The sequence below is a fragment of the Sorex fumeus genome, unplaced genomic scaffold (assembly GCF_029834395.1).
Source record: "Sorex fumeus unplaced genomic scaffold, SorFum_2.1 ptg000058l, whole genome shotgun sequence".
In the NCBI taxonomy this organism is placed as follows: domain Eukaryota; kingdom Metazoa; phylum Chordata; class Mammalia; order Eulipotyphla; family Soricidae; genus Sorex; species Sorex fumeus.
In genome coordinates, this window is record NW_026606115.1 from 29,641,628 (window position 1) to 29,652,805 (window position 11,178).

Consider the following 11,178-nt stretch of genomic DNA (forward strand, 5'->3'; position numbering starts at 1 on the left):
ATAGCACCTTGATTCTGGCAGTTACACCCTAAACCCGGCAAGTAACTCAGATATGTTTACAAGAAAGCTTGAATTAGGTAGATATCTCCATCCTGTAAGTGTTTAGGAGACATCAGGAGACAATACAGACCCACTATGATGCATCTTTCATCATTAAAATACCCATATTAAGTGGAAATTAACAATTAGCAACTTCATAGCCTTTATTTCAGGTGGATAATTTTGACCTCATGAGTCAATGTCAGCGCACTTGAATATCTACAAATATATTTTCATTTTGACCTCCACATATTTCACATTGTAGATCTAAATTCAGTCAATTTCAAACAATATTTTATCCGAATCAATCGAGTATCTTCACCACACCTTCACACATTATCTTGTTTAATGAAGTTGCTCGTTGTTTTTCCTACTGCAGACTCAACTATTGCCACACATATTCATTATCCTGAGCTAACCCACTAGCAAAGTGTTCTCATTGCATTGCTGAATGCACAATGCATGGTTTCATTTGTAATTAGCATTGTTTGCATGTAAACATTTAATGTTCTGATGTACTTAAACTATTTTACTCTTAGGTATATTATATAGACCAAATACAAGCCAGGCAACATTACTTGCTTTTCCATAGGCTAGTTACTACATGGATAATTTTAGTATAATATAACTATCCTAAATTCTGAGATACTGGCATCCAAATAAATAATACACCTTACATCTGCATAGCAGTTTTCCAAGTTCGCATTAGATGTAATAGTTAAGAAAGCATTTTCCTTTTCAGATAAACTAAGATATTACCATATCAAGCAACTTATTCTAAGCAACACAACTAGTTACTAGTAATTTTGGAACTAGAATCCAGGCTTTCTTCCCATAGCTTTATTCTTTGCTAAAACATGTCATCTACAACCCTCTATGACCTGTTGATCTCCAGGAACCTTGAAACCCCACTGATGTCCTATCAAATAGAGATCATATCCTGAGAATATCCTACTTTTTAAGAAAAAACGTATTAAACGACTTCAAAAGCCTCCATATATACCAGTTATGCACCCAACAAGAGATTATATATTCAACCACTCCTACTTTTCACAGAACAAATCATTTAGAAACAGACATCAGGGTCACACACTTCTGTACATTCTTATTAGCCATTATATCTATCTAAGAATCTACATCCCTATTCTCCAGCTACCATGGTCTCTTTTTAAAACTCCATAGAATTGATTTTCAAGTGTGAATGATCATGTGAACTACCTGAAAATCTTATAAAGGTGAAGATCCTGATTCAGCAAGTCTGGAATAGAGCTTTGGATTATACATTTCTCACAAGCTCTCATGTCATGTTGGTATTGCTAGCTCAAGAAATAGTAAGTGGTTGGAGTGATAGTACAATGTATAAGGCATTTGCCTTACATGTGGTCAATCTGAGTTTGAACCCCACCACCAGGAGTAATTCCTGTGTAACTCCTGAGTAACTAACTCCTGAGTATCACCGGGTGTGAACCAAAAAGCCAAAAAAAAATAGAGAAGTATTAAGATTCCATTATTGAAGAGCATGTAGCTTAAAGAAAGAAAGGAAGGAATGTAAGGGGAGGAAAATAAAGAAGGGGAAGAGGATAGGAAGAGAAGAGGAAGAGGAAAAGAAGAAAGAAGTTCCTAACCAGTTAACTACCACTTTGACAACAACCCTAAGATGAAAAGAGAACCTTTGCAAATATGTATGTTCCTCAAACATAAACTAGTCTCCAAAGTAGATGAAGGATACTGGAAAAACCTTGCAGGTGTCAGTTAAGAAGCACAAAGCAATTGGCAGGGATATGGTGAGAAAGAAACCCGCATTCCTTGCTGATAAGAATGTTGTCCTGTCAACCTATAAGAGAAGTAGTATGCATATTTATCAGAAATAAAATAGAACTCCCATACAACCCAGTGATTCCATTTCTCAGCATCTATCCCCCACTCAATGCAAAAACATTAATTTTAAAGTTCACATGCACACCTATTCTCAATGCAGTACTTATTATAGTACAATATCCAAGATATGGAAACAACCCAAATGCCCAACTCCTGAAATGAATTGAGAAGTTGTATATACATACAGTGGAATACTTTGAAGTTATAAGGAAAAATGAAAACATGCAGTTTTATGTAATGTCAATGGAACAGAAATGAAATTTCATGTTAAGTGAAATAAATCAGAACGAAAAGAGTAAATACAATACGATCTCACTCATCTGTGGAATATAGAGACTCAAAATAAGAGAATACACAGTACCAAACAACAACAAACCCTTGCCATTAGAATCCATAACCAACTGTAAAACAGTGAAGGTCAGTGGAGAAGATCAGACTAGAAGACAAGTAGGGACAGTAGTGGAGATTACGGGACTTTGGTGGTGATGGAGTGCAGTAATTTTGAACATTAATATGATAAACTTTAACACTATTGCAACTATATACCCTACAATACTTTGAAGTTATAAGGAAAAATGAAAACATGCAGTTTTATGTAATGTCAATGGAACAGAAATGAAATTTCATGTTAAGTGAAATAAATCAGAACGAAAAGAGTAAATACAATACGATCTCACTCATCTGTGGAATATAGAGACTCAAAATAAGAGAATACACAGTACCAAACAACAACAAACCCTTGCCATTAGAATCCATAACCAACTGTAAAACAGTGAAGGTCAGTGGAGAAGATCAGACTAGAAGACAAGTAGGGACAGTAGTGGAGATTACTGGGACTTTGGTGGTGATGGAGTGCAGTAATTTTGAACATTAATACGATAAACTTTAACACTATTGCAACTATATACCCTATAATATTTTTCTTGATTTTTAAAGAGCCACAAAGCAGGTTGAATAGGAAATTAAAAAAACCATATGCTGTTCTCAATTTGCTGATGAAAAGTGAAGAAGAATATGTTTATTAAATGAAGAGTGAGGTACTTGTACATTCTTCTTTTGTTTTCCAAGATCTGGAAAACTTTCTAGTGACTATTAATCAGTTACCTAATTGGTATCAGATTTCTAGTTCTCTTGGTTGACTCAGACTGTCAAGTTCTAATAAAGGGCATAAATTGAGAGACACCCTGAGATTTTACTTTTATTGCTAATTATTATAGCTAGCCCCAGGCATTTGTGTGGCAGCAATCTTTTCAGAAAGACTGACTCAAAGGAAAATCAATGTAAAAATATGATGAGGTGAAATTTGATTTAAAATAAAGAACACCATTGAAAATTGGAGAGGGTCTTCACTCATTTGCTGTGGTCAGAATAGGTACAAGATCGTTTGACTCATACATATGTCAGATCCAGTACCCTAGAGAGTAGATAGACTCTTCACTATGTGATACCTCTCTGAGTTACTGACCAACCACTGAGTGAGTGGCCCTTATGCATGCCTTGGCATGTGACCAACCAACAAGCATTTCAGATTCACCACAATTGTCTCTGTAGTTTAAATAAACATTCCTTCCAGGGGCCGGAGTCATAGGACTGCAGGCATGGCACTTGCCTAGCATGCAGCCAACCCAGATTCTGTCACCAACATCACATATGGTCCTCTGAGCACTTCCAGGAGTACTTCCTGAATTTAGAGCCAGGAGTAACTCCTGAGTATTTTTGAGTGTGGCACAAAAACAATAAATAGCACAGCAGTAGGGCGTTTGCCTTGCACGCAGCCGACATCGCCGGCCCGAGTTCGATTCCTCCGCCCCTCTCGGAGAGCTCGGCAAGCTACCGAGAGAGGATCTCGCCCGCACGGCAGAGCCTGGCAAGCTCCCCGTGACGTATTCGGTATGCCAAACACAGTAACAACAAAGTCTCCAATGGAGACGTTACTGGGCCCGCTCGAGCAAATAAATATATAAATAAATAAAATTTTAAAAAATTCTTTCCTTCATGCTGTTCAAAAATATTTCTGGCTTCTTTGGTTTCTTCAGAAAAAGTTTTAAATACATCTAATTTGAAGACCTCAAGATACCTGAAGTTAAGAAAAATAATTCCATTTTTCCTCTAGGACAGTTTTATTTAGTTTACCTAGAAAATACATTTTGTTGATGCAGCGCATTTTTTATTATTAAATGTTTTTATAGAATCACAGCAAGATACACAGTTACAAGGTTGTTCATGATTGGGTTTCAGTTATATAATGTTTAGCACCCATCCTTTCACCAGTGTACATTTCCCACCACCAATGTCCCCAGTTTTCCTCCTGCACCACCTCTCTCTCTCTCTCTCTCTCTCTCTCTCTCTCTGTCTCTCTCCTCATATAACCCCCACAAGTGCACTAGGAGTGATCCCTGAGTGTAAAGCCAGAAGTAACCATGAGCACAGCGATGTGTGGCTCAAAAAACAAACAAACAAAAAGATTGTATGACCTCTCAAAACATATATGACTAAGTAGCAACATCCCAATGGAGAGGGAGGAGGTGACATGGGTCTTTCTGCCATAACAAACACACTTTCTCCAAGATTCTGGGATAGATGTGACTCAGAACTCTAAGCATTTCAAATAAGATATTTTCCTATTTTCACATTAGTATCATTATGCCAGGCTGGAGCGATAGCACAGGGGGAGGGCGTTTGCCTTGCGCACCGCCAGCCCGGCCGAGACAGGATCGATTCCTCCGCCCCTCTCGGAAAGCCCGGCAAGCTACCGAGAGTATCTCGCCTGCACGGCAAAGCCTGGTAAGCTACCGGTGACGTATTCAATATGCCAAACTCAGTAACAACAAGTCCCACAATGGAGACATTACTGGGCCCACTCAAGCTAATCGATGAACAAGGAAGGACAGTGTTACAGTGCAGATCATTAAGCCTTTTTTGGAGCTTTAGGCCTCAATCAAATGCACCTTTGAAATTATTACAGATACTTTTAATCCAGGGTCAGTGTTAGATAATAATCACTCACTCCTTGAGAATAGAATTCAGTATTAGTCAGGAGAAAAATTATTCCATTCATGTAGATGCAAAGAATAAAAAAGGAGTGATGTGGGCTTGAAGAAAAGGCAGAACAATATCCTTAAGAGCAAATGAATTGCACTACACTAATCCAAACATCAATAGGAGAGCAGTGTCATCATCTCAATCAGGTCCATAATATCAAGGCAAAACCCCTTTGACTGCCAAACCCATTTACAGGATCATTGTTCTTTTTCCTGGAATTTAGTAACTTTAAAATCCATGCACTGCTTACTGACTTTTCTTTTTGCTTTTTTGGATCACATCCGGCAATGCACAGGGGTTACTCCTGGCTCTGCACTCAGGAATTACACCTGGAGGTCCTCAGGGGACCATATGGGATGCTGGGAATTGAACCCAGTTCGGCCACATGCAAGGCAAACGCCCTACCTGCTGTGCTATCACTCCAGCCCCCACTACTTACTAACTTTAATAACTAAGGTTGTAGGTATTAAGATCAAGCAGACACCTACTTACAATGAGCACCACATTTTCTTCTCACTCAAAATGGACTTCAATCCAATAAGTCACAGAGTGCTTTTTGCCCTCTTTCATAAGTAAATAACTACTCTTTTGTCACAGGTTCTACAGTTAGAGTACACAGTTCAGTGTAGTTGTTGTGAACATCTATGTTTACTTGCTACTAAGACTATCCTAAGTTATTAATGTCTTGAGATAGAATTCATGCAATACTTTTGTATTCGTTAGTACAATCCACAGTAGTGACTATGCCTAATTTTATCTTCTACAAAGCATTTACATCAAATGGAAGAATATGAACAGATCCATTGTGTAAGTCTAGTAAAACTGGGAGAGTCCCCCATAGATGCCGATTTAAGAAAACAGTCATGGTTCTGGTCCAAGGTAGACTGACCCATAATAAACTCCCCAATTCCCACTAGAAAATCCATTCAAATTTAAATCCCGCCTTGCTATTACAGATCCCTTTCCAATGGAGGCATGTGACAAGAGGAATCACCGAAAACGTGGCTGCTTCAAGGATCCTGAGCCAGATTTCACTCTCCTTGATGTCGGGCATGACATGAGTATTGCTGATGGTGCAATGACCTTTCAATAGGAAAAACTGATTTTTTTTTTCCTTCAGTGCCTTATGGAACACTCTGAGACTTGCGACAATGGAAACCATCATTGAAATCTTTTTGCTTTGCTTGAAAAAAAATAAAACCAACAAAAAAATGGACATGAAAGATTCCAGTATGAAAAGAAAAAATCTTATTAAAAAAGTCAAATCAACAAAAGCCATTCTTTGATACCACTGCACAGTATACAAACACAAAACCATGTTCTTTAATACACACATACAAATTTAAAATTTCAATTCAGTAAATAGGCCCATCTTAGCTAAAATGATTACTTCCTCCTAATTTAAAAATATAATTTCTGACTCCCTGTGATTGGGAAGACGGACTGGCATTTCTTCTAGGATCTGCTGATCAGATGTTTTTGGTATTTCCTGTTGGTGGTGATATTCTGTGCACCCTATTTCCTCTCAACATTGCTGAAATGTGTATATCTTTAGAATGTAATGCAAGACTTCAAAAATTCAAATACTTTGGAAGAGGGACTAAATGGTGACTTCTCTGTGTCCTCATGTTGGTCTTGTGAAAATGCTTTGGTAATTTCGCATTTGGTGAAGGGATTAACAGAGCTTTCAAAATTGTCTTCTGTGCATAGCAAGTGATGGGCACTATCAGGCAAACCTCTCGGTGCTTTCCTAAAATGGATCCCAGGTTTTCCAAGCCTGGAATTTCACCGACAGATCTGTTTTTTCTTGCTCCAGTGTGAACTATAAGTCAATATAGTTGCATTATTTCACATTGAGGTAAGGGGAAAGCTGCCTATACTTCCAAATGTGTTTAGAGTATCTTTCTCAGAAACAACACTGTGTTTAGCTCTGCTTCTCCGCTAAGTATGCCTTTCAAGTGTATACCATGGAGACAGGACCGGGTATCAAGGCAGGCCGGTGAGTTCAGACCATAGTTCTCAATCTGACTTTACTCTTGCTAGGTCTGTCTTACCAGCTGTTGCCTGTCACTGCCCGTGGCTCTCCATCAGACTGCATGTATCCTTTCCTAGTTTGCAAAGACTAAAATGCATTCCCAAGCCTACTGCTAAACTGAGGGCCTCAGCATCACTCCCAGGTCCTTGCTTGGAGCAATCTCTCTACTGACTCTCTCAGAAGATCGCTCCACTGTTCCATGGGCTATCAAGTAACTAATTGTGTACCTGCCATTTGGCATCATCAGAACAGTCTGAGGAAATAGCCTCTGCTCACTAATTACCTCCTATATAACGATGTATGCTTTCTGTAGTTCAGTAGTATGCTCTCATCAGTGATGTGGATCGAGAAGTTTCCAGACTGTAAAAACTTGGAGCTTGAATTCATTTCCCAAGTGTGACCCTTAGATGCTTAGTTAACTCGCTGCATATTTGCTCTTGACTTCAGAAAAGAAAGGAAGAAGTCTCTTTCCAAGGAAATGTTTCCAGAAAAGTGTAATATAGACTTTCGTTCCAAAAGGGTGTCATAAGCAAATAACTCACTTGTCAATTTTTAAATGGTATTGAACAACAAAAACAAAAAAAGAGAAACCTGTTGTGTTTTTGTTCTGTTTTGTTTTAATGAAACTGTGATTTTCAACTTTTGAATGCTATAATGTCCCAATGTGGGAAGCTAATGCTGTGTGAATATGAAGTTGTGTAAAACAAACCAACCAACCTACACACAAATGTTTTCATAGGCACTGTATAAAGATAAATTTACGTTTATTGACTCAAATCAGTTTTTCAGAGAGGAAATTTCACTGAGAATGAAGAGGCAGGTAAATTGGTTTGTTATTTTTTAAAAAAAACTTGCATGTTTAAAAAAACATTGATTGCTTCAAATTTCTGCTACTAACTTCAAGCTATGGGAGTTTGGCGGTAGTAACTTGAGGTTTTTTTTTCAATTCTTTTCTTTTTGTTGTTAAAGCTGTACTTCAGTGAACAGAATAATTGCCAAGCAAACTAATGGCCGTAAAGTGTAAATTGCATGTGTGGGGAAAAATTATGGAGCCTCATTGCTATGAGGTATTGTACAAAGTTTTAATACATTTTGTAAATAAAATTGTAAAGAAAGAATTTTGTTTCTATAATTCATTTAAATTTTATTTAGAATCAGATGCCCTCTCTTCACTAATTATTTCCCACCACAGATTTGCTAATAATATCACAATCCCCTCCGATGGGCATTTTCATAAAGAATTATGCCTCTCCCACCTGAACTACAAACACATCAAACTCAGATCGCTAAATTTAAATGGAACTGTACCAACAACATCTTATATTAGTTTTGGCGGGATCAACTATGAACAAGAATCAGGACTTCATATGTAACTAAAGAAAACCCAACTATTAATGACTTTCTAAATCACATTCTTTAATAAAATAAAATTTAGAAAACAACCCTAGACATTAAAGGATCATCAAGTACCTGAACAATGAAAAAATATCATTATACTGTACAAGGCAATTCTAAGCTCTGTAATCATTGGGAAAGCTTAACAGTAAGTTTAAATTTACTACTTATTTATTCTGTTTAACAAGAAAAAAATGTTCTTTAAACACAAACTGAAGACAAATAAGAAAAAGTTGATTATAAGGTATTCTATATTCATTCTTTGTCATTTCCACCTTTTGGAACCAGTTTCACTCTCTCCTCAGAGGCCTTTCTTGACCCTAACATTAGTCCAAATTTTCTCATCTTCATATATGACCTCTCAGTGAGATGCCCAAACTCCTAGAACTGATGAATTTCTATGTTATTCTCAATTACTTCCTCATTTCATTACAAAGTACATGTCCCCAGTATTCTAACTAGATAACTTTTGTGCTGCTGCTTTAATTAGTGATAATTTAATGTTCCCCTGTAAAAATATTTATTCTGCCAAGAGTCACTAATATAGAACAAGGGAAGAAATAGTGAGTTTTTAAAGATACTGATTTTAGGATGTTTCTGATATTAAAATAAAAAGCTAATGATCTGCTCTGATTTGTGAATTTTTAACATTGAATACCATTTTATCTAATAAATAATGCAGGTGTTTAAATATAGACCACTTTTATATTATGAGACCAGAGGGTAAAAAAGTATAATGATAGGAAGAAAAAAAAGAAATAATGCGCAACTAAGTGAGAAAAGAAGACAAGTAGAATTGAGATACCAGATACATAAAGTAACAAAGGTATCTGGAATTACAGAGTTAGGGAATAAAGCTCTTAGAAAGGAAGAAAAACAGGAATGGAGCAAAGAAAACTGTCAGAAGATTCAAGTGTAAAAGGACACAAACACATTTTTATCTCATGGTGATTCAATAAATTTAAAAAGAGAACTCAACTGGATCATTGTGGATGGCTCAGTGGCCAAGAGTATGCCTTGCACGTGACTTTCTGGAGTCCATCTGTGGCACTCTATTAAAAAAAATGAAAGAAGAGAACTCAATTGACACCCCCTGTAACCGACACTATGGTTAATCTTGTCTGAAGGCTTTAACATACTACTATCATTTTCACTATTCTCTGAAATGTCAACAAGCTTCTGATCCATATTCACATTGTAACTCTTCTACTCCTTTCCTTTTCTTTGATTAGGAGACCCATAGTAGTCCCATCAGAAGAAAAGTGACTCTTTAAGGAGGCAATTCAATGATTAAATGAGAGGCTCTTGGAGGCTTATGAAATCGTCTCAAGTACCAAATAATTTCTCTGGATCTGATCTTCCAAAATAATAGATTTCTATTTTAGCAGGAACTCCAATTCCTTATCCCAAAGGAGAAGCTAATCTCAGGTTTTGTGGCAGATGATGGTGGAGAGTAATTTGGATTTAAGTGGTGTTTGAGTAGTTTTCCTTCCTGGAAGAAAAGAGAAGAAAAAAGATTCTTTAAAGTCTTTCTCAAATTAGACTAAAAGTAGCTATATATCTGACCTACACATAGCACCTTGCCAATCAGTTATATGAAGAACTCCTGAGTTTCAAATGTGAGACTCTGACTATGCACAAAAGGACAATGCTTTTTGGTCTCTGTTTTAGGTTTCTTCCCTATCTCACTTTGTTTATCATCGTGTTTGAAACCTTTTCCTACAATCCCTATATAACTTTGTTTTCTTCCTATTCCTTCCATAGAGTTGCCTCCATGGTCTTCTGCTGACTCCTTATTTATGTGTTTTTTCATCTGTGATCCCCTTGGAATATCTTGAGAACCCTCGGAGTGTCATATAACACCCAGTTGAGAACCATTGGTTTACAGTACAGTATTAAAATAGGAAAGGCAAATATGCTTAATGAAATGTTGTAAATCATATAAGAAACACTATAGCAGTGTTTTGTGTGCAGGCTGCTGTCATTTGATCCTCAGCACTGTGTAGTTCCCTGAGCACTGTCAGGAGTGACGTCCAAGTAAGTGCCAGGATAATTCCAGAATGCAACTGGGTGTGGCTCAAACACTGAAAAGGGAGGGAGTAGAAAGAAAGTGAAAGAAATAATAAAGCACATCGCCCACCTGATATGGATGGAAGGAAATGTTTTACTGTTATTTTGGTGGAAGAGGAAGAGGAAAACTAAAAACCTAAGAAACATAGAGGAAGAGGAAAACTAAGAAACAAAATCTTTATCCTCAAAATGCTGAGACTCCAGATTCAGTGAAGCAGAAGATGAGTGGAGATGGTATCTCATCAGAGTCAGAAACAAGTTATACCACCAAAATCTATTATCAGTTGAGGAGTTAATTTGAAAACCTAAATCAGCTTCTCGGTTGCCTCTTTCCTCTTCTTCCCACTCTCTTAGATAGGGAACAGATTTATTAGTAGGTCACTTGGCATATATAAAACCCAGCAATAATAAATCTGAATTTAGTTATATATAATCACACAGAATAGCATTCCATTAGGAAATATCTTGGACATGAAGGTACTGGAAGGACTTATTTTTTTATTCCTATCAATTGACACCAGAAAGACAGGAAGGATATTGGAGAAGAGTAATAATAGATGAGAATAAATGAAATGCCTCCAAAAATGAAAGTGAAAGAATGAGGTTCTACAAAATTTCCTATACTTCTAAAACTAGGAGTCATGAATAAATTATTTAGAGTTAGTGGAGATAAAGGGCCCTTGAAATTTCAAAAAAAATCTCCCTGAAAAAAATTTAAA

At 36.9% G+C, this 11,178-nt stretch overlaps 1 protein-coding gene across 3 annotated transcripts in view; it reads left to right on the plus strand.

Annotated features, from left to right (window-relative positions):
- The window catches only part of GRIA3 (glutamate ionotropic receptor AMPA type subunit 3), a 391,700-nt gene extending 383,588 nt beyond the window's left edge, over window positions 1–8,112 (plus strand). For all 3 annotated transcript variants that reach the window (XM_056125840.1, XM_056125841.1, XM_056125838.1), the window contains exon 16: window positions 5,916–8,112. The gene's annotated coding sequence lies outside the window, so the exon portion shown is untranslated. The remainder of the gene's footprint in view (window positions 1–5,915) is intronic.
- The last annotated feature ends 3,066 nt before the right edge of the window (window positions 8,113–11,178 follow it).